Consider the following 18,256-nt stretch of genomic DNA (forward strand, 5'->3'; position numbering starts at 1 on the left):
CTGGGGACCATCTCCAGCAGACCAGGGACACCGGGAGCAAAGGAGGCGGAGGGGCGCTGGGGTATAAGATGAAACCCTATCTTTTAATTAAAAAGATAGGGGGTCGTCTTATACGCCCAGTCGCCCTATACGCCGGAAAATACGGTACTTTAGAAATAGCTACTCCCCAGAGTAATTCAAACTAATTACTCCCCAGTGCTTCCTAGGGCTCTAAGTCAAGGTAGCACATCCACATTAATGGAGACTGCCTTGGATTAATGTCGAGGCTTCCCTGTAGTATGGACATGCTATATTGAACTTATTATTTTGGGAGTTATTATTTCGAAATAACATATATCGAAATAATTTCATAGTGTAGGCACATCTACAATGCAACGTTATTTCAAAATAACAGTGAATGTCTACACATCAAGCCCGTTATTTCAAAATAGGCTTCTTATTCTTGAATAATAACCCTCATTTCACAAGGAATAATGCCTATTTCAAAATAGTTATGTCAAAACAGGATATGTGTAAATGATGCAGCTGTGGTTATTTCAAAATAATGGGCCTCCCTTATCCTGCCCTGGGGGCCACTCCATCCACAACCGTCAAACATCTAGGCTGTGTCTACACTGCACCCCTTTTCCGGAAAAGGGATGCAGATGAGACAAGTCGGAATTGCAAATGAAGCAGGGGATTTAAATATCCCCCACTTCATTTGTATAAACATGGCTGCCTCTTGTTTCCGGTTTGGGGCTTTGCCCGAGAAAAGTGCCAGTCTTGACGGGATCTTTCTGAAAATAAAGCCTTTTCTGAAAGGTCCCTTATTCCTGATTTTACGAGGAATAAGGGATCTTTCAGAAAAGGTTTTATTTTCCGAAAGATCCCGTCTAGACTGGCGCTTTTCTCCGGCACAGCCCCGAGCTGGAAAAAAGCGGCAGCCATGTTTATACAAATGAAGCGGGGGATATTTAAATCCCCTGCTTCATTTGCAATTCCGACTTGTCTCATCTGCATCCCTTTTCCAGAAAAGGGGTGCAGTGTAGACACAGCCCTATAGTTTCCATTCCCCTGCAGCCTTTAAAGGCTCAGCCACCAGGGAAATAGTTTGTAGCATAAGGAAGGCCCTGACCATCCTATGCCATACTGCAGGACCCATTTCTGCATTCTGCTGCAATGGATGATGCCTCTGCTCCCACTGAGCCCCCCAGGACTGTTAGCTAGCCACCAGCCAGCTCCCAAGCCCCTGTCTGGGGCAGAAGAAGGCCCCTTCCTGATCTGGTGCAGAAATCCATTGAGGTCTGGGGGGAAGGGGCTAAACTCCAGGATCTCCGCACCAGATGTAGGAATGCAGATGTCTATGTCTGGATTGCTGCAAGCCTGGACCAAGAGGGCCACATGCACACCCAGGGACAAGTGTACATGAAAATAAAATAGCTCAGGTAAGCCTACACAAAGGCCAGAGAGTGGAGTTCCTGCTAAGGGGCAACACCCCAGTCATGCCGCTTTTATGAGCAGCTGCACCACATCCTGGGAGGAGGGTCGGACCCTTCCCTGCCCACCCGTCATGGACTCTGGCCTGGAGACACCCATCATCAGCCTCATCAGGTTCCATTACCTTCCCTAGACACACGTGGTGGGGGGGCAGTGGACAACAAGGTGCTAAGTGCTAATTGCTCAGCCTTCGCAGCCTGGGGCTTGCACAGCAGCCCCCGCACATAGAGCACTTGTCTGGAGCTGACAGCCGCATGAGGCTGCCACAAACGAATCTTTCCCTCCTGCTCACAGGGTTTCAGGAGAGGTCTGCCTTACTCACAACTCCATGGTGGGACATCTTTCCATCACAAGCACCACTAAGGAGACTGGGATCATGGAGACACACAGCAGTGCCTCACATGGCACAGACTCATGCCCACTCCCTTGGGGCAGCATCCACTCCTGGTCAAGTGCAGTGAGACAAAGGACACTGAGCCCCTGCATGGGAACGTGCCAGGAGGGGCCACAGTACAACCCTCCCTGGCAAGTGGCATTTGCTGCTCACACACACCTTCCCCAACACCATCCCCACCTCCCCTCCTCTAGCGGGCAGAGATACAAGTCCTCCCTGTGGGACACCGCCACTGCTGGACCTCGCGTGTGCATGGCATAGAGGGAAGGCAACCCACCCCGTTGCCCACTCCCATTACAGGCTCCTGGCCTAGCCGGCCCAGTCCCATACTTGCTTGTCCCCAGAGTGTAGGGGCAGTGAGGCTCTCCTGGAAAGTCTGTGCCACTGCAGGAAAGGCTCACTGTCTTCATCTGAACCGAGACCTTCGGTGTCGACTCAGAGATGAGGGCGAGGCTTCATGGACAGTGTCACAGGGATGACTTTTCTTCAAAGCTGGACCAGCTATGAGTGAGGTGCATCCACCACCTCCCACGCCATCCTCCCGACCCTGTGAGGGCCACCGCCACAGATGACCCTGCGAGGACCTGGGTTTGTTACATTGGTGTAAACTCAAAAGAAAAATCCACTTAATTCCATGGCATTTTTTGGTGAATTAACACCAGTGTAACTGAAGCAGAATCAGGCCGTGTAAATTTATGATGTAAGTGATGGTCCTTATTTCAGTCATAAAACAGAGAAAATAATCTGGAGTGGTTTTATTTCTATCTACTTTCCTTTCTCTCTAAATTAGAACATAACAGAAAGTTCAGGGGCTTGCTAGAATAAGATTCAATGGTACCTAACTGGTACATTACAAATAGTGATCCACACTGTGAATTAAATGCTAGATATCTGTAAATATTGTGGCTATACCCCAATGAAGTTGAAAATGGAAAGGCCTTCTTTGTCACAGCCTAACTGGATAGGAAAAGCTTTCCACTGAAAATGCACAGCATACAATTGCTACTTACATATATTTTTATTTGTATGGTGCAGCTGTATATGGCACATGCTGTTATCATCCACTATCCAGATAACATTATGAAAAGACCTGGAAATGTGACAGAAAAAGCTTTTCTTGTTCTCAGTTAAGCTTGCCAGAAACCACTATGTAGCAAGCCTTCTCTTTCTTTTGCTGATGAAAAACAAAACTCTTAGTGCTACAGTTGTGCTCAGAGACAGAAATAGCATAAAATAAATATATACATAGGACAATTTTTTCTCTGTTTTCAGAGTTTTCACAAAGTGGAAGCCTCTTGGTTCCCTTGCAGTTCAATTTAATAGCACATCAGTGCTTCACCATTCAATAATTTAAGAATCCATGGTGGTACCTGATGCAGATTTGTGCCCTTCCCTGCAAGGTTTTACAGGTTTAATCTTTTCGGTGAATAATTAAGAGACCCACATTTAAAGAATGTCAACTGCCACCTGGTGATATTAGTGAAGCAAATTTGTGTCCGTTTAACACCTTAAATTGTCGAGCACAGCATGCACACTCCTGACATCCATCTAAGCACTTAACAAAATGTTCATGTATTGATTTTAGAGTGTCTTTTAATCCACTCAAATGGATTGTATACAAGTATTTAAGCATTTGTGAGTGGTCCAAATGGGTACTGATCCTAAATTATGACCTAAACTTCCCCAAGGAATCACCCTCTTTTTCCTTTCACCTTCTGTTTGTGTGTGTGCACGCGTGTGGAGCACCTGGACAGCTTATTGCATGAGATGTTTAGACTCAAACACTTAGTAAAGGTCAGACCTCCCTTGTCTGGCATCCTCGGGACCTGACCAGTCCCAGATGAGGGATTTTGCCAGACTCAAGAAGTTCATAGCTGCCTTGCCCTCCTGGGTAAACCCTCCCCAGCCCTGCCAGCTCTGCTGCCTCACTGGTCCCTCCCCACTTCCTTGCTAAGCTGGAAGGGGAGATGATCTCTTGTGAGTTTCAGCAGCAGCCTGTCACCTGTGGATCTACCCGTTCTCACTGCCCCTCTCCCCCTTAGGCAGTAGAGAGGAAAGGTAGATTGCGAGCCTGTTGCCAGGGCAGTGTAATTGACTAGAACTTCTTGAAACAGCTTCCTGCCTCTCCCTCCCTCTCTGGTTCTGCCGCTTGCAGGCTTTGCCTCCCTGAAGCAGGAGGGAGGGTTTGGCACACCCCAGCCCCCTCCCCTGCCAACCCCTACCCTCTCCCCCCCCCCTCCGGGCAGTAGAGAGGAAAGGTAGATTGAGAGCCTGTCGGCTGTGGATCCAGCCGGAGTAAATGTAACTGACTAGAACTTCCTGAATGCAGCTGCCTGCCTCTCGCCGCCTCTCCCGTTCCGCGGCTCGCAGGCTTTGCCTCCCTGCAACAGGAGGGAGGGTTCGGCACACCTCCCTGCACCCCCCCCCCCCCCCCCGACCCCTCCCCTCCCCCATCCAGGCAGTAGAGAGGAAAGGTAGATTGAGAGCCTGTCAGCTGTGGATCCAGCCTGGGGCAGTGTAATTGACTAGAAATTTTTAAAACAGCTGCCTGCCTCTCGCTGCCTCTGTGGCTCTGCCGCTCGCAGGCTTTGCCTCCCTGCAACAGGAGGGAGGGTTCAGCACCGCCCGCCCGCCGGCCGACCGACCGACCGACTCCCTACCCCCACGCAGTAGAGGGGAAAGGTAGATTGAGAGCCTGTTGCCTGTTGATCCAGCGGCGGCAGTGTAATTGACTAGAACTTCTTGAAGCGGCTGCCTGCCTCTCTCTGCTTCCGCAGCTCACAGGCTTTGCCTTCTTCTAAAATGGCGGAGGGTTCGGCCCTTGCGGCGCTGTTCCCCTCCGACGAGACCCGCCCCTGCCAGACTACCTCCTGATAGTCCGGCATTTCTGATAATCTGGCACCACCTGGGTCCCAAAGGTGCCGGATTATCGGAAGTCTACTGTAATGTGCAATCAGTATGTACCTCACATGTACCCTTGCTTTAAATGTGTCTCGCTTCTCATTTTACCAGGGCTGCTCAACCTTCCCCTCCACTGCGGGCCCCACCTTCATTGCACCCCTTCCTTCAAACCCCCACCCAGCCTCAGTTGATTTGCAATCTGCCACCACTTCTCCCTTCTCACTGCCGGGGCTTGAACACCGTGAATCAACTGAATCACAGTTCTCTGGAAGTTCTGGGTGGGAGGGGCAGGAGTAGGTAAGTGCAGGGCCTCCAGAGCAAGAGGCATTGGGGGTGGAGAGGAAAGGGCAGAGGGAGGTGGTGCAGACTGCACGTATAACCCTGATATGATTCATGCACCCGTAGGCCCCAGGTCGCCCACCAGTGATCTAGTGCAATGATTCTCAACCTATTTACCACTGTGGGCTACACGTGAAACCCAATAATGTGTTAGCTGGGCCCACCTAATCCTGCCACAGATGCTACGGATCTGTGCTGATTAGGCTGCCAGTTGAGAAAAATGGATCTAGTGGTAGAGCTGGGATCAGAAATTAGGACCCTGTTTTCCAATTATCACTGACTTGCATCTAGACATGATGCAAAGGGGTGGCTGCCAGGAGCCAACTGGAGCTCCTTGATTTGGAGCCATATGGTCCTGGCACAACTTAAAGCAGAAGAGTTCCCCCTTAAACTTACGCTACTGGCACTGCAGACGTAAAGCTCCTTACACCCAGAGCTGGTGACAGACTTTATCAGGTCCTTGGAAATGTGGTGGAGGGCTTGACTCCAGGCCTCCCAGAACAGGAGGGACCTTGGGCAGAGGGGGCAGGACATGGGACTAGCCTCCTCGAGATAGCTCAGAGCACCACATAAACTATGCCAAACGGGGTTCTGCCAGCAATTTAAGGGGTCTTGAGCTCCTCCTCCCTCCCCCACTGCTTCTGCCTCGGACATGACATGATGGTTTAGAGTCCTGGACTCTTTTTAAATCATCAGGCCCACAGGTAACAGCCCTCTTTGCCTCCTCCCACTGGTGGTCCTGCTTACATCAGCGGAGGATCAAATATAGCAGAGCTCATATCTGCTACATTCCCTTCTTGTTAACAATTCAGAAGTAAAGTGGCTTTTATTTCATAATAAGAACATCCACATCCACTCTTCTGGAAGAGTCTGGAATTCCACAGGATCTTAAACTCGCTGGTGTGCCTAGGGGTATGTCTAGACTACATGGCTCCGTCAACGGAGCCATGTAGATGAGTTTACTAGACATAGAAAATGAAGCAGCGATTTAAATAATCGCCGCTTCATGTACATCAAAATGGCCGCCGCGCTGTACCGATCAGCTGTTTTGCGGCACAGCAGGGCAGTCTGGATGCGCCACGGTTGACAAGGGAAGCCTTTGTCGACCTCTCCGTTATGCCTCGTGAAATGAGGTTTACCCTAGACGTTAGAGCCTATTTTACGGCTTGGTCTGCACTTTGAAAGTTCTGTTAGAGAGCCATGTCTGTCTATGAAAGAAGCCACACTCCTGACAGGAATAGATACACTGACATAATCTCCAGTGTTAACACAGCTTTGCCAGTAGAAAAGGGCTTCTACTGTGATAGCTAATGCCATTCAGGATGTAGTGTTACTATACTGACAGAAAAACTCTTATGTCACTATAGGCTGTATCTATATTATGGGGTTCTGCTGGAGTAGTTCTGCTAACATAGCTGTGCCAGCAGTCTCTTTACCATAGACATACATAAGAGGAGACAGAAAGAGACACAGACAGTCATGTTCAAAGACTACTGAACTTTGTGGGTTTGATTTGGAGCAATTTTATACATTTATAAACAAAAATAAGGATACCAAACTGATAGACCATTTTTAAGCGCATTTAACGCACTTTCACATGCTGAGAAAATCCTTTCGCTCTCTAAGAGTGGGGTACATTCTGTGGACAGGAGAGCACTCCTGCCAACAATAAGCCATTTACACTGCCTTTGCTGTGGCAAAACATTTGTCTTTGGAATGGTTGGGGAGGCATTAAGCACCTGTGAACAACATAAGTTTATCTCATTCATTTGATAGTGTGTTCTGAGTATCTCTGTGCAGACATGCCCTAACTGTTGGTACAAGAAAGCCCAGTAATGTCGACTTTCAAAGCATGGTGTGAAGCATGTCTGTTTACTTAGACATTTGTCTGGCAGAGTGTATTTATTTATTCTTAGCACAAGCTGACATTTCTTCATAATATTAGCCAATAGTGGTCATTATAGCATGTTTTTTTCTGTGCCCAGTTCCAAAAAAAGCATTGTTACCCACCCACCTCTATTTAAGACTGCAAGGCTATTTTGGGAACGTGTCCACTACTTCGAAATAATTTTCTAAATAACGGACGTGCTATTTCAGCATCCCTGTAAACCTCATTCCACGAGGAATGAGGGATGTCATGAAACAGTGCTTTATTTTGAAATTTGGCGCCATGTAGATGCGCCAAATTTCAAAATAGCCTATTTCAAAATAAAATCAAAATAAGATATGGAATTTGTGTAGCGCAAATTGCATATCTTATTTCAATTTTAGAGTGCAGTCTAGACCAGTGGTCACCAACCTGTAGATCAGGATCTACTGGTAAATCTTGGAGCCTCTGATAGTTGATCTTGACTGGTTTGGCCAAGAGGCTACCAAGCGCAGCACTTAAACTTCCTCTCTCCCACTGCTGCCCTTTGCCTTGTAGCTGCCTTCCCTCTCCCGAGGAGCCTCCTTCTTGCTGTGCAGAGCAGGGAAGGGAAAGGAGGGGTGCTGATGTCAGGGTGCCCCCTCTTCCACTCTGTATTCTATCTCCACAGAACAGATAGGAGGCTCAGAACTTGGGATCGAGGGAGTTTGGTGGCTGCTTTTGAGAGTGGTGCAGGGCCAGGGTGGGGGGTGAGCCTGCCTTAGCCCCACTGCACCACCACCCAGGAGCCACCTCAGGTAAGCAGTGTCCAGCTGGAGCTCCGAACCCCTGCCCCAGTCATGTACCCCCTCCAGCATCCCAAGCCTCTGCCCTAGCCCTGAGCCCCCTGAACTCCCTCCCAAAGCCTGCACCCTGACTTCCTCCTGTACCCCAACTGCCTACCGCAGGCTCAGTCCGAGACCAGAGCCTATGCCCCTGTCTGGTGGAAGTGAGGGAGAATGGGGGAGAGAGGGAGGATGGAGTGAGCAGGGCAGGGCCTCGGAGAAGAGGCACGAAAGAGGCGGGGCAAGGTTTTTGGGTTTGAGGTAGATCCTGAATTTCATTTAAATTCAAAAAGTGTTCTTTTGCTTAAAAATGTTGGAGACCACTGGTCTAGACTGTTTCACCCAAGGCTTGCTTAATATTGGGCGAGGGGATAGGTAGATCAGGTCTCATAATGGGGTGTCAGAGAATATCTACATATACTTGGTCTTGCTTCCATGCAGGATGATATATTAGGTCCTTTCTAGCCCTACACTGCTATTATTCTATTTATTCTAACACAAAACAAAATATTTTCTTACCCTTACTTTTATTGAACTGTATTTTATGCCTACATTAATATATTTCTCTGTTTTTGATACTTGTTTCTTGATTTCTTCAGTCAAGGTTAGCATTTAAGAATGTGCTAAACACACAGTAAAGATGCCACATATAAGAGAGAAGGGTCAGACAAATAGACATCTATCAAGGTTTCAAAAACAACTCTTAACAGCACTGAGTGAACAAGATAAAATAGTACTCTGGGAACAGGTGTTATCTGAGTGCACTGCACTTTCTCTCAGTCAAAATTCCATTGAAGAGACTGGAAAGTGGAAACCTCTCCTCTTTTCAGCTCAACAGAGTGCCAATTGAAGTATCAAACATTTGAACTAGGATTTTTAGTCTTCTAATGAAATGCACAGCACAAAAGCAAATACCATCCCATTCCATAGGTAGGTGCCCCAGTATCTAGAGATACTAATTTCTATATGCAATATTTCCAGTATTCAGTAGTTTTTATATTCTGCCCTAGCTCTACAATCACAGAAACAACCATCTGACAGCTGCAATATCGCTAAATAACTGGAAAATATGCAGGGGAGCAGGAGACAGGAGAAAATAGAATTAGTGAGCGAGAAATACCTATAAGTATACTATTCCTGTTCTTTGCCTTATTTTGGTTTATAAAATACTTGAGTACTTTGTACTTCTGTGATGTCTTTCATGCAAGGGATTTCAGAGCATTTTAAACAAGTTATTAATTAAGACCCACAATAATCCAGGCGGTAATTAAGTATTTATTGTAAAGATGGCTAAGCTAAAACAAAGTCTGAGCCACAGACCTGATTCTCATTTACACTTAAAGTGGGTGTAAATGATATATATATGTTCTTGTTGCAGCTCCTTCACACAGCCAGAACAGGGGGTTTGGTGTGAATGAGAATCAGATTTATACAGGTTATGTCAAGTAGGGAGCGCTTGGTAAAGCACAGACTAGAACCCACTTTTTTCTGGTTCATAGTCTCCCACTAGACCATATTCCCCACCCCGTCAAAAATAGAAATGGAAACTCTGTATTAAAAGAAAGAATATCCAACAAGGCACTAAAATTAAAGCTAGAAGAGTTTTCATAAGTGCAATATTAAACAATAGATTGTATTAGGGATGTTAACTACTGTGTATTTGTGTAAATGTGTAACTGCTGATTTTTTTTTTATTGGTTACATACAGGGATGAGGTGCAGGCAGGAGCTGGTGCTCACAGAGCTGGCTTATAAGCACTGGCTCCCACCTCCTCCCCACCCCACCCCACCCCACCCCACCCCACCTTTGATAAAGAAGCAGCAGTGTAGAGGACACCTTTGATAAAGAAGCAGCAGTGTATAGGAGCTGATATGTATGGAGAGCTGGCTGGAAAGCCACTTCCTCTGTATACTGGCTCCCACCTGTCCCCTCTCACCCTCCGCAGAGGGGCAGGCAGCTTCACAGTAGCTTATGGGGAGGCAGGTTTTAAGCTTTAAAAGCCAGCTCTCCCTGAGCACCAGCTCCTGCCCCCCTTTGCTGCCTCTGAAAGAGAGTCAGCAAGGGGGGGGCGAGTAGTTGTTACAATTAACAAATAAGTCCAGGCTTATCAGATAATTGTGTAAACAATTACTCACTAACATCCCTAGTTCGTATAAGATATATTCAACACACTAGCAGGCCTAGGTCACCCTGATGCAGAAATCCAACACAAGGAAGAAAAGGAAAGAAAAGCTTCCCAAAGATGCTCTCAAAATTATTTTTGCATCATTACATTGCGAAGAGGGCAGGGACACTGACAGGTGGGGCAAAAAAGGCAGTTACCCTGGGGCCAGGCAATTTAAATGGCCTGTGGCTCCAGGCGACAGGTCCAGACCCATTATGCAGAAGACCCTCACGGCACAATCCAAATGGTACTAAGGGCTGGATGGGGTGGTGCGGTGCAGTAGAGGGCTGACTGCCCCTAGTCCCTCCCTTTCCAGACAAGGCTCCACCCCTTCTGGGGGAGGAGGAGTGCCTGGAGCTGAGCTGCCCCTTTCCCTATCTTGTGGTCCAGTGAAGTCTGCCACCAGCCCTGGAGGAGAGGCAATCAGTTCCCATTTCCAACGGACCACACAGCCATCTCTATGAAGGACTAGATGTAAACCTTCACCACTTTGATTTGACACACTTTCTCTTTCACACACACATGGTTCTCTCTCTCCCTTTCTCTCACACACACACACACACACACACACATGATTCTCACACACACAGCTCTCTTTCTCTCTGGGTATGTCTACACTACCCCCCTAGTTCGAAGTAGGGGGGTAATGTATGCATACCGAACTTGCTAATGAAGCCCGGGATTTGAATTTCCCGGCCTTAATTAGCATAAAGCCGGCGCCGCTGGAACGAGGTGTACAGATAGTGCGGATTAGGAAGCCTAATCCGAACTATCTAGTCCGTGCCGCGTGTAGCCGCGCGGCACGGGGTTCGCACTAGCCGGCTTTTAAAAATGGCGGCGCCGGCTTTATGCTAATGAAGCCCGGGAAATTCAAATCCCGGGCTTCATTAGCAAGTTCGGTATGCATACATTACCCCCCTACTTCGAACTAGGGGGGTAGTGTAGACATACCCTCACTCTCTTTGCTCTTCCTCTTGTGCATATTGCTCTTTTTGGCCTGGATTACACTGGGAGTTTAGGTCAAACTTTGCTGCAATAGGTCAATTTTCTAAACGAGTCCACACCACCACGTGTGTTCCATTAACTTTAAGGGCTATTAAAGTAGTGCAGAAGAAGCACTGTGAAAGTCAAAGTTCTTGGCCTCCATGTGGTGTCCCACAGTGCCCTACCATGACCGCTCTGGCCAGAACTTTCAACTCTGATGCTCTGCAGGTAAACAAGAAAAGCCCTGGGAAAATCTGAAGAGCAGACCTCAGAGCAGACAGCACACCTGAGCAGCACACCTGACCATGAGTTCCCAGGGTTCCAGACGAGCACCAGGATGGAGCACATAGGAAATCCTGGACCTCATTGCAATGTGGGGAGAGGAATCTGTTCTTGCAGAACTACAGACCAGCTAAGGAAATGCTGATATCTATGCCAAGATTGCAAAGGGCATGAAGGAGAAAAGATATGCCAGGGACACCCAGCAGTGCCGAGTGAAAATAAAGGAGATGAGGCAGTCAAAGCAGAAGACAAAGGAGGCAAACAGATGGTCTGGATTATCACCGCAAACATACCGCTTCTATGAGCAGCTGCATGGATCCTAGAGTGGGATTATTCATAAATAATCTGGAGAAAGGGGTAAGAAGTGAGGTGGTAAAGTTTGCGGATGATACCAAACTGTTTAGGATAGTCAAGACAGACGCAGACTGTGAGGGACTCCAAAACGATTTCACCAAACTGAGTGATGGGGCAACAAAATGGCAAATGAAATTTAAGGTGGATAAGTGTAAAGTAATGCACATCGGGAAAAATAACCCCAACTATACGTACAGTATGATAGGAGCTATTTTGGCTATGACAAATCAGGAAAGAGATCTTGGAGTTATCGTGGATAGTTCTCTGAAAACTTCCACACAGTGTGCAGCGGCGGTCAAAAAGGCAAATAGGATGATAGGAATTATTAAGAAAGGGATAGAAAATAAGACCCAGAATATTTTACTGCCCCTGTATAAAACTATGGTACGCCCACATCTTGAATACTGTGTACAGATGTGGTCTCCTCACCTTAAAAAAGATATTTTGGCCATAGAAAGGGTTCAGAAAAGGGCAACTAAAATGATTAGGGGTTTGGAACGGGTCCCATAAGAAGAGAGATTAAAACGACTGGGACTTTTCAGTTTAGAAAAGAGAAGACTGAGGGGGGATATGATAGAGGTATATAAAATCATGAGTGGTGTGGCGAGGGTGAATAAAGAAAAGTTATTTATTAGTTCCCATAATAGAAGAACTAGAGGACACCAAATTAAATTAATGGGTAGCAGGCTTAAAACTAATAAAAGAAAGTTCTTCACACAGCGTGTAGTCAACCTGTGGAACTCCTTGCCAGAGGAGGCTGTGAAGGCTAGGACTATAACAGAGTTTAAAGAGAAGCTAGATAATTTCATGGAGGTTAGGTCCATAAAAGGCTATTAGTAAGGGGATAGAAATGGTGTCCCTGGCCTCTGTTTATCAGAGGCTGGAGAAGGATGTCAGGAGACAAATCACTTGATCATTGTCTTTGGTCCACCCTCTCTGGGGCACCTTGTGTTGGCCACTGTCGGCAGACAGGATACTGGGCTAGATGGACCTTTGGTCTGACCCAGTACGGGCCGTTCTTATGTTCTTATGACTCAACCAGCTTTCCTAGCTAGTCCATGGATTCCTCCCAAGACACTCCTCTGGCAGCCTTGGGCAGCAGCGTGGAGTTCAGAATGGATGAGGAAGAGGAGGGTGTTCAGCAGGCAAGTGAGGTAACGAATGTCACCAACAGCCAAGACCTTTTCACAGTTTTGGAAACAATTCCTTCCTTTCACGACATCTCAAAGCAGGGCATTGATCACAGAGAGGGCACTTCTGGTGAGTTCACATTTTTAATCACACTACAAGTGGGTTAAGACAACTGGGTGTGAGCTGTGGAAGCCACTGTGTCCACACGGGGGAAGTGGGGTATCCCTGAAACAGCTTGATAATGTGTTTGGAGACAGTAGGAATCTTCTCTGCACATCTCCATAAAGCTCTCATAGAGGAACACTTTCATCCTTCTCACAAGGTTTCTGGGAAAGCCAGTCTTATTCCGTACTCCACAGCAGGACACCTTTCCACATCAAGCCCACAGTAAGTGGTCTGGCATCATTGCAACACAAAGCATTGCAGGATAAGGTCCAGGTTTCTGGCCACAATCAGTCAGCATCTGCTCTCTATCACTCTATGTGATTTAGAGAAGACTGTTATCTCACATGGCAACCTGGATGAAACAGGAGAACCTATTAACTGATGCGTCTGCAGTAAAACTCCTTTTTTTCATCCTCAAGGAAGCATGGGTTGAGCCATGACTGCCACCACACCTGGACCCCTTCCTCTCTCCCGCCTGCATGGCCCCACAGGAAGTTGCATTCTCCCATCAAACAGGTCAGTGCAGAACACACAGCACCATATGATCCCGTGCCCTGTCCTGCTGCCATGCCTGAATCCCCTCCTACTGCATGCTCAAGCCCCGGCATGTCCCCAACCATGCCTGCCACCAAACTGAGTCCAGCTGCTCCTGTAAGAACTCTGTGGTGTACCTGCTGCCTAGTGGATGCTTAAAAGCATAACTGTGGCCTTCTACATAACATGCTCCTATTGTCTTCAGACGGACTTTCTTTCTATGCTAACTGATTAGATTTTACACTCTACAATGTATCTCCTACAAAACCTGCCCTTCACTTTACAGCGGGAATAGAAGCGAGCCTGCTGCACACTCCCCCAGCTCCACCAGCTGTCCAGCTGGCACAAATCCACAGGTAAAAAGGAATAGGGATGACATGTTCAAGGGACAAATGATATCCACCCACTTGGACGGGGAGTGCTTAAGCAAGTGGAAGAATATGCTGAGGCTGGAGATCGGAGCAGAGCATGAGGACAGGAGAGTGTGCAAGTAGTTAGATGTGAAGATCCAGGAGAGTACTGAAGACCAAGGTGGATGTGATAACTGCATGGCAGCCTTCCCAGACAGCTTCCTGCACAGGCACCCATGCCCTCCAGCCCTTGCGGAACCACATTTCCTCCTTAGCGAGTTCCATCACTTCCTCTTTCAGGGGCTCCAGCAGGGTGGAACAGGAGCAGGCCTTAGGGGAAGAGGTTGTCCTGAGCCCCACATATCCCAAGGGACAGCCCTGAAGAATCATAGAATCATAGAATCATAGGACTGGAAGGGACCTCAAGAGGTCATCGAGTCCAGCCCCCCGCCCTCAAGGCAGGACCAAGCTCTGTCTACACCATCCCTGACAGATGTCTACCTAACCTGTTCTTAAATATCTCCAGAGAGGGAGATTCCACCACCTCCCTTGGCAATTTATTCCAATATTTGATCACCCTGACAGTTAGGAATTTTTTCCTAATGTCCAATCTAAAACTCCCTTGCTGCACTTTAAGCCCCTTACTCCTTGTCCTGTCCTCAGAAACCAAGAGGAACAAATTTTCTCCTTCCTCCTTGTGACACCCTTTTAGATATTTGAAAACCGCTATCATGTCCCTCCTTAATCTTCTTTTTTCCAAACTAAACAAGCCCAGTTCATGAAGCCTGGCTTCATAGGTCATGTTCTCTAGACCTTTAATCATTCTTGTCGCTCTTCTCTGTACCCTTTCCAATTTCGCCACATCTTTCTTGAAATGTGGCGCCCAGAACTGGACACAGTACTCCAGCTGAGGCCTAACTAGTGCAGAGTAGAGCGGCAGAATGACTTCACGAGTTTTGCTTACAACACACCTGTTGATACAACCTAGAATCATATTTGCTTTTTTTGCAGCAGCATCACACTGTTGACTCATATTCAACTTGTGGTCCACTATGACCCCTAGATCCCTTTCCGCCATGCTTCTTCCTAGACAGTCGCTTCCCATCTTGTATGTATGGAACTGATTGTTCCTTCCTAAGTGGAGCACTTTGCATTTCTCTTTATTAAACCTCATCCTGTTTACCTCTGACCATTTCTCTAACTTGCTAAGGTCATTTTGAATTATGTCCCTATCCTCCAAAGAAGTTGCAACCCCACCCAATTTGGTATCATCTGCAAACTTAATAAGCGTACTCTCTATCCCAATATCTACATCATTGATGAAGATATTGAACAGTACGGGTCCCAAAACAGACCCTTGCAGAACTCCACTTGTTATCCCTTTCCAGCAGGATTTAGCACTGTTATCAACAACTCTCTGACTACGGTTATCCAGGCAATTATGCACCCACCTTATCGTGGCCCTATCTAAGTTATATTTGCCTAGTTTATCAATAAGAATATCATGCGAGACCGTATCAAATGCCTTACTAAAGTCTAGGTATATGACATCCACCGCTTCTCCCTTATCTACAAGGCTCGTTATCCTATCAAAGAAAGCTATCAGATTAATTTGGCATGACTTGTTCTTCACAAACCCATGCTGGCTATTCCCTATCACTTTATTACCTTCCAAGTGTTTGCATATGATTTCCTTAATTACCTGCTCCATTATCTTCCCTGGGACAGACGTTAAACTGACCAGTCTGTAGTTTCCTGGGTTGTTCTTATTCCCCTTTTTATAGATGGGCACAATATTTGCCTTTTCCAGTCTTCTGGAATCTCCCCTGTCTTCCATGATTTTTCAAAGATCATAGCTAAAGGCTCAGATACCTCCTCTATCAGCTCCTTGAGTATCCTGGGATGCATTTCATCAGGACCTGGTGACTTGCTGACATCTAGCTTTCCTAAGTGATTTTTAACTTGTTCTTTATGTATCCTATCTTCTAAACTTACCCTCTCTCTGCTTGTATTCACTACGTTAGGCACACCTCCATTCTTCTCAGTGAAGACCGAAACAAAGAAGTCACTGAGCATCTCCGCCATTTCCAAGTTTCCTGTTACTGCTTCTCCCTCCTCACTGAGCAGTGGGCCTACCCTGTCCTTGGTCTTCCTCTTGGTTCTAATGTATTTATAAAGGTCTTCTTGTTTCCCTTTATGCCTGTAGCTAGTTTGATCTCATTTTGTGCCTTTGCCTTTCTAATCTTGCCCCTGCATTCCCGTGTTGCTTGCCTATATTCATCCTTTGTTATTTGTCCTAGTTTCCATTTTTTATAGGACTCCTTTTTTATTTTGAGATCATGCAAGATTTCCTTGTCAAGCCAAGCTGGTCTTTTGCCGTATTTTCTATCTTTCCTACACAGCGGAATTGTTTGCTTTTGGGCCCTTAACAACGTCCCTTTGAAATACTTCCAACTCTCCTCAGTTGTTTTTCCCTTCAGTCTTGCTTCCCATGGGACCTTACCTATAAGTTCTCTGAGCTTATCAAAATCTGCCTTCCTGAAATCCATTACCTCAATTGTGCTGGTCTCCCTTCTACCTTTCCTTAAGATCATGAACTCTATTATTTCGTGATCACTGTCCCCTATACTGTCTTCCACTTTCAAGTTCTCAACTAGTTCCTCCCTATTTGTTAAAATCAAATCCAGAACAGCTTCTCCTCTGGTAGCTTTTTCAACCTTCTGAAACAGAGAGTTGTCTCCAATGCAGTCCAGAAACTTATTGGATAGCCTGTGCCCCGCTGTGTTAGTTTCCCAACGTATGTCTGAAGAAAAGTCTTCACAGTTTAGAAAGGATCTTTGACTCTGTATAAGCTCATCCCTACCCCACTTCGCCTTCCCCTCAGGGTAAAAGTCCATCTGAATTAACATCCATCCTTCCCTACATTCTCCCTACATACAAGAGGTATGATTCCCAGTTTGCATAGACATGGTCATGCTGGCTCATTGAGCTAGCATGCTAAAATCAGCAGTGTGCAGGGGCTAGTTGTGTTGCGTATACCCATCAGGTGCTGGTGTTTTTGTACTTGGCATAGCTTGCACATGGCACTGCTGCCTATGCCACCCAGCTGCACTAGTATTTTAATCACACTAGCTCAATGACAGTTAGTGTGAGTTTGTCTATGCAAGCTGGAAATCACACCCCAATGGTAAGTGCACACATAGGCTAAATATACACAACAAGCCATCTTCATGACAAATGCTGCATTTACTCCGCTGCAGGAAGGAAGGAATTAACTTCTACCAAAACTGTCAAATCATGTCTCCAACTACTATAGACTTAAAAGAGTAACTAGTGAGAACTCAACCACAACCTCTGTCTTATACAGTGACTGTGACTGCAACTATATCACTTTTCTGGTTCTCCCGCTCCAGCTAAAATAAGGCATGAAACACTTGAGGCCATGCTATATTATGAGATGTAAAGAAAACCTATGCCTCAATGCTGATTAATGGGCTATGGGTCTGGCCTCATTACAGTTTTAAGGTCTTGAACTATGCATCTAAAATATAATCCTTTTGGGAAAAAGTTGTTTCCTGCTTGTCCATTGCTGACTATGGGACATTCCAATGGGAAAATCTGACACTATTCTTTAACTAATAAAATTTGCTCTGAGGGGTTAGAAGTCCTACAGTGTCATAACAAACTCATTTAAATTAGGGCAAAAACACCTTATCTTGAAATTAGTATGTTAGATCCTTCTGCACTCAAATCCTGTAACTTTTAGTTTCAATTAGAAACAATAAGTTTGAAAAGAACATCTCTTTCTTAAAATATACAGATGGTGATTCAGTTTCTTTTCATCTGAGTAACTATAAATGTTGCATTATTTCAAAGTTTGGATTGAGAGTCCCAATACACATTTTAATTAATATGCAAATTTTATAGCAACTGTATACAAACACCATTTCTCCTTATGGAAAACGCAGATTTAACAACTGACTAGTGTCATAGTCTTGGCAGAAGGTTGGGGAGCCTATTACACAGAGAGAAAGAGACATACACATTTGGGCTATGTCTAGACTACCAGCCTCTTTCAAAAGAGAGCGTCTAGACTGCAACCACTTCTTTCAAAAAAGTGAATCACTTTTTCGAAAAAGAGAGCACCCAGGCAGTCTGGATGCTCTCTTTCAAAAAAGCCCTGTTTGCATTCAAGAATGCCTTTTTTCGAAAGAGCACTTTCAAAAAAAAGGTGTTCTTCCTCGTAAAATGAGGTTTACCACGGTCGAAAAAAGCACCGCGTTCTTTCGAAATTACATCAAAAGAACGTGGCAGCAGTCTAGATGCAGGGGAAGTTTTTTCGAAAAAAGGCCACTTTTTTTTCGAAAAAACCCTGAAGTCTAGACACACCCAGAATAATTAAGGATCTGATTCTCTTCTCAGTGCAATTTAATGCAGCTCTATTGAAATCAATGGAGCTATACTGATTTACATTAACTAAGGGTCTGGTCC

At 46.1% G+C, this 18,256-nt stretch overlaps 1 protein-coding gene across 2 annotated transcripts in view; it reads right to left on the reverse strand.

The window, feature by feature from the left end:
* The window catches only part of SHISA9 (shisa family member 9), a 350,588-nt gene that overhangs the window by 187,348 nt on the left and 144,984 nt on the right, over window positions 1–18,256 (reverse strand). The gene's annotated exons all lie outside the window — the stretch shown is intronic.

Source organism: Pelodiscus sinensis, chromosome 15, assembly GCF_052426305.1.
Source record: "Pelodiscus sinensis isolate ZL-2025 chromosome 15, ASM5242630v1, whole genome shotgun sequence".
NCBI lineage: Eukaryota > Metazoa > Chordata > Testudines > Trionychidae > Pelodiscus > Pelodiscus sinensis.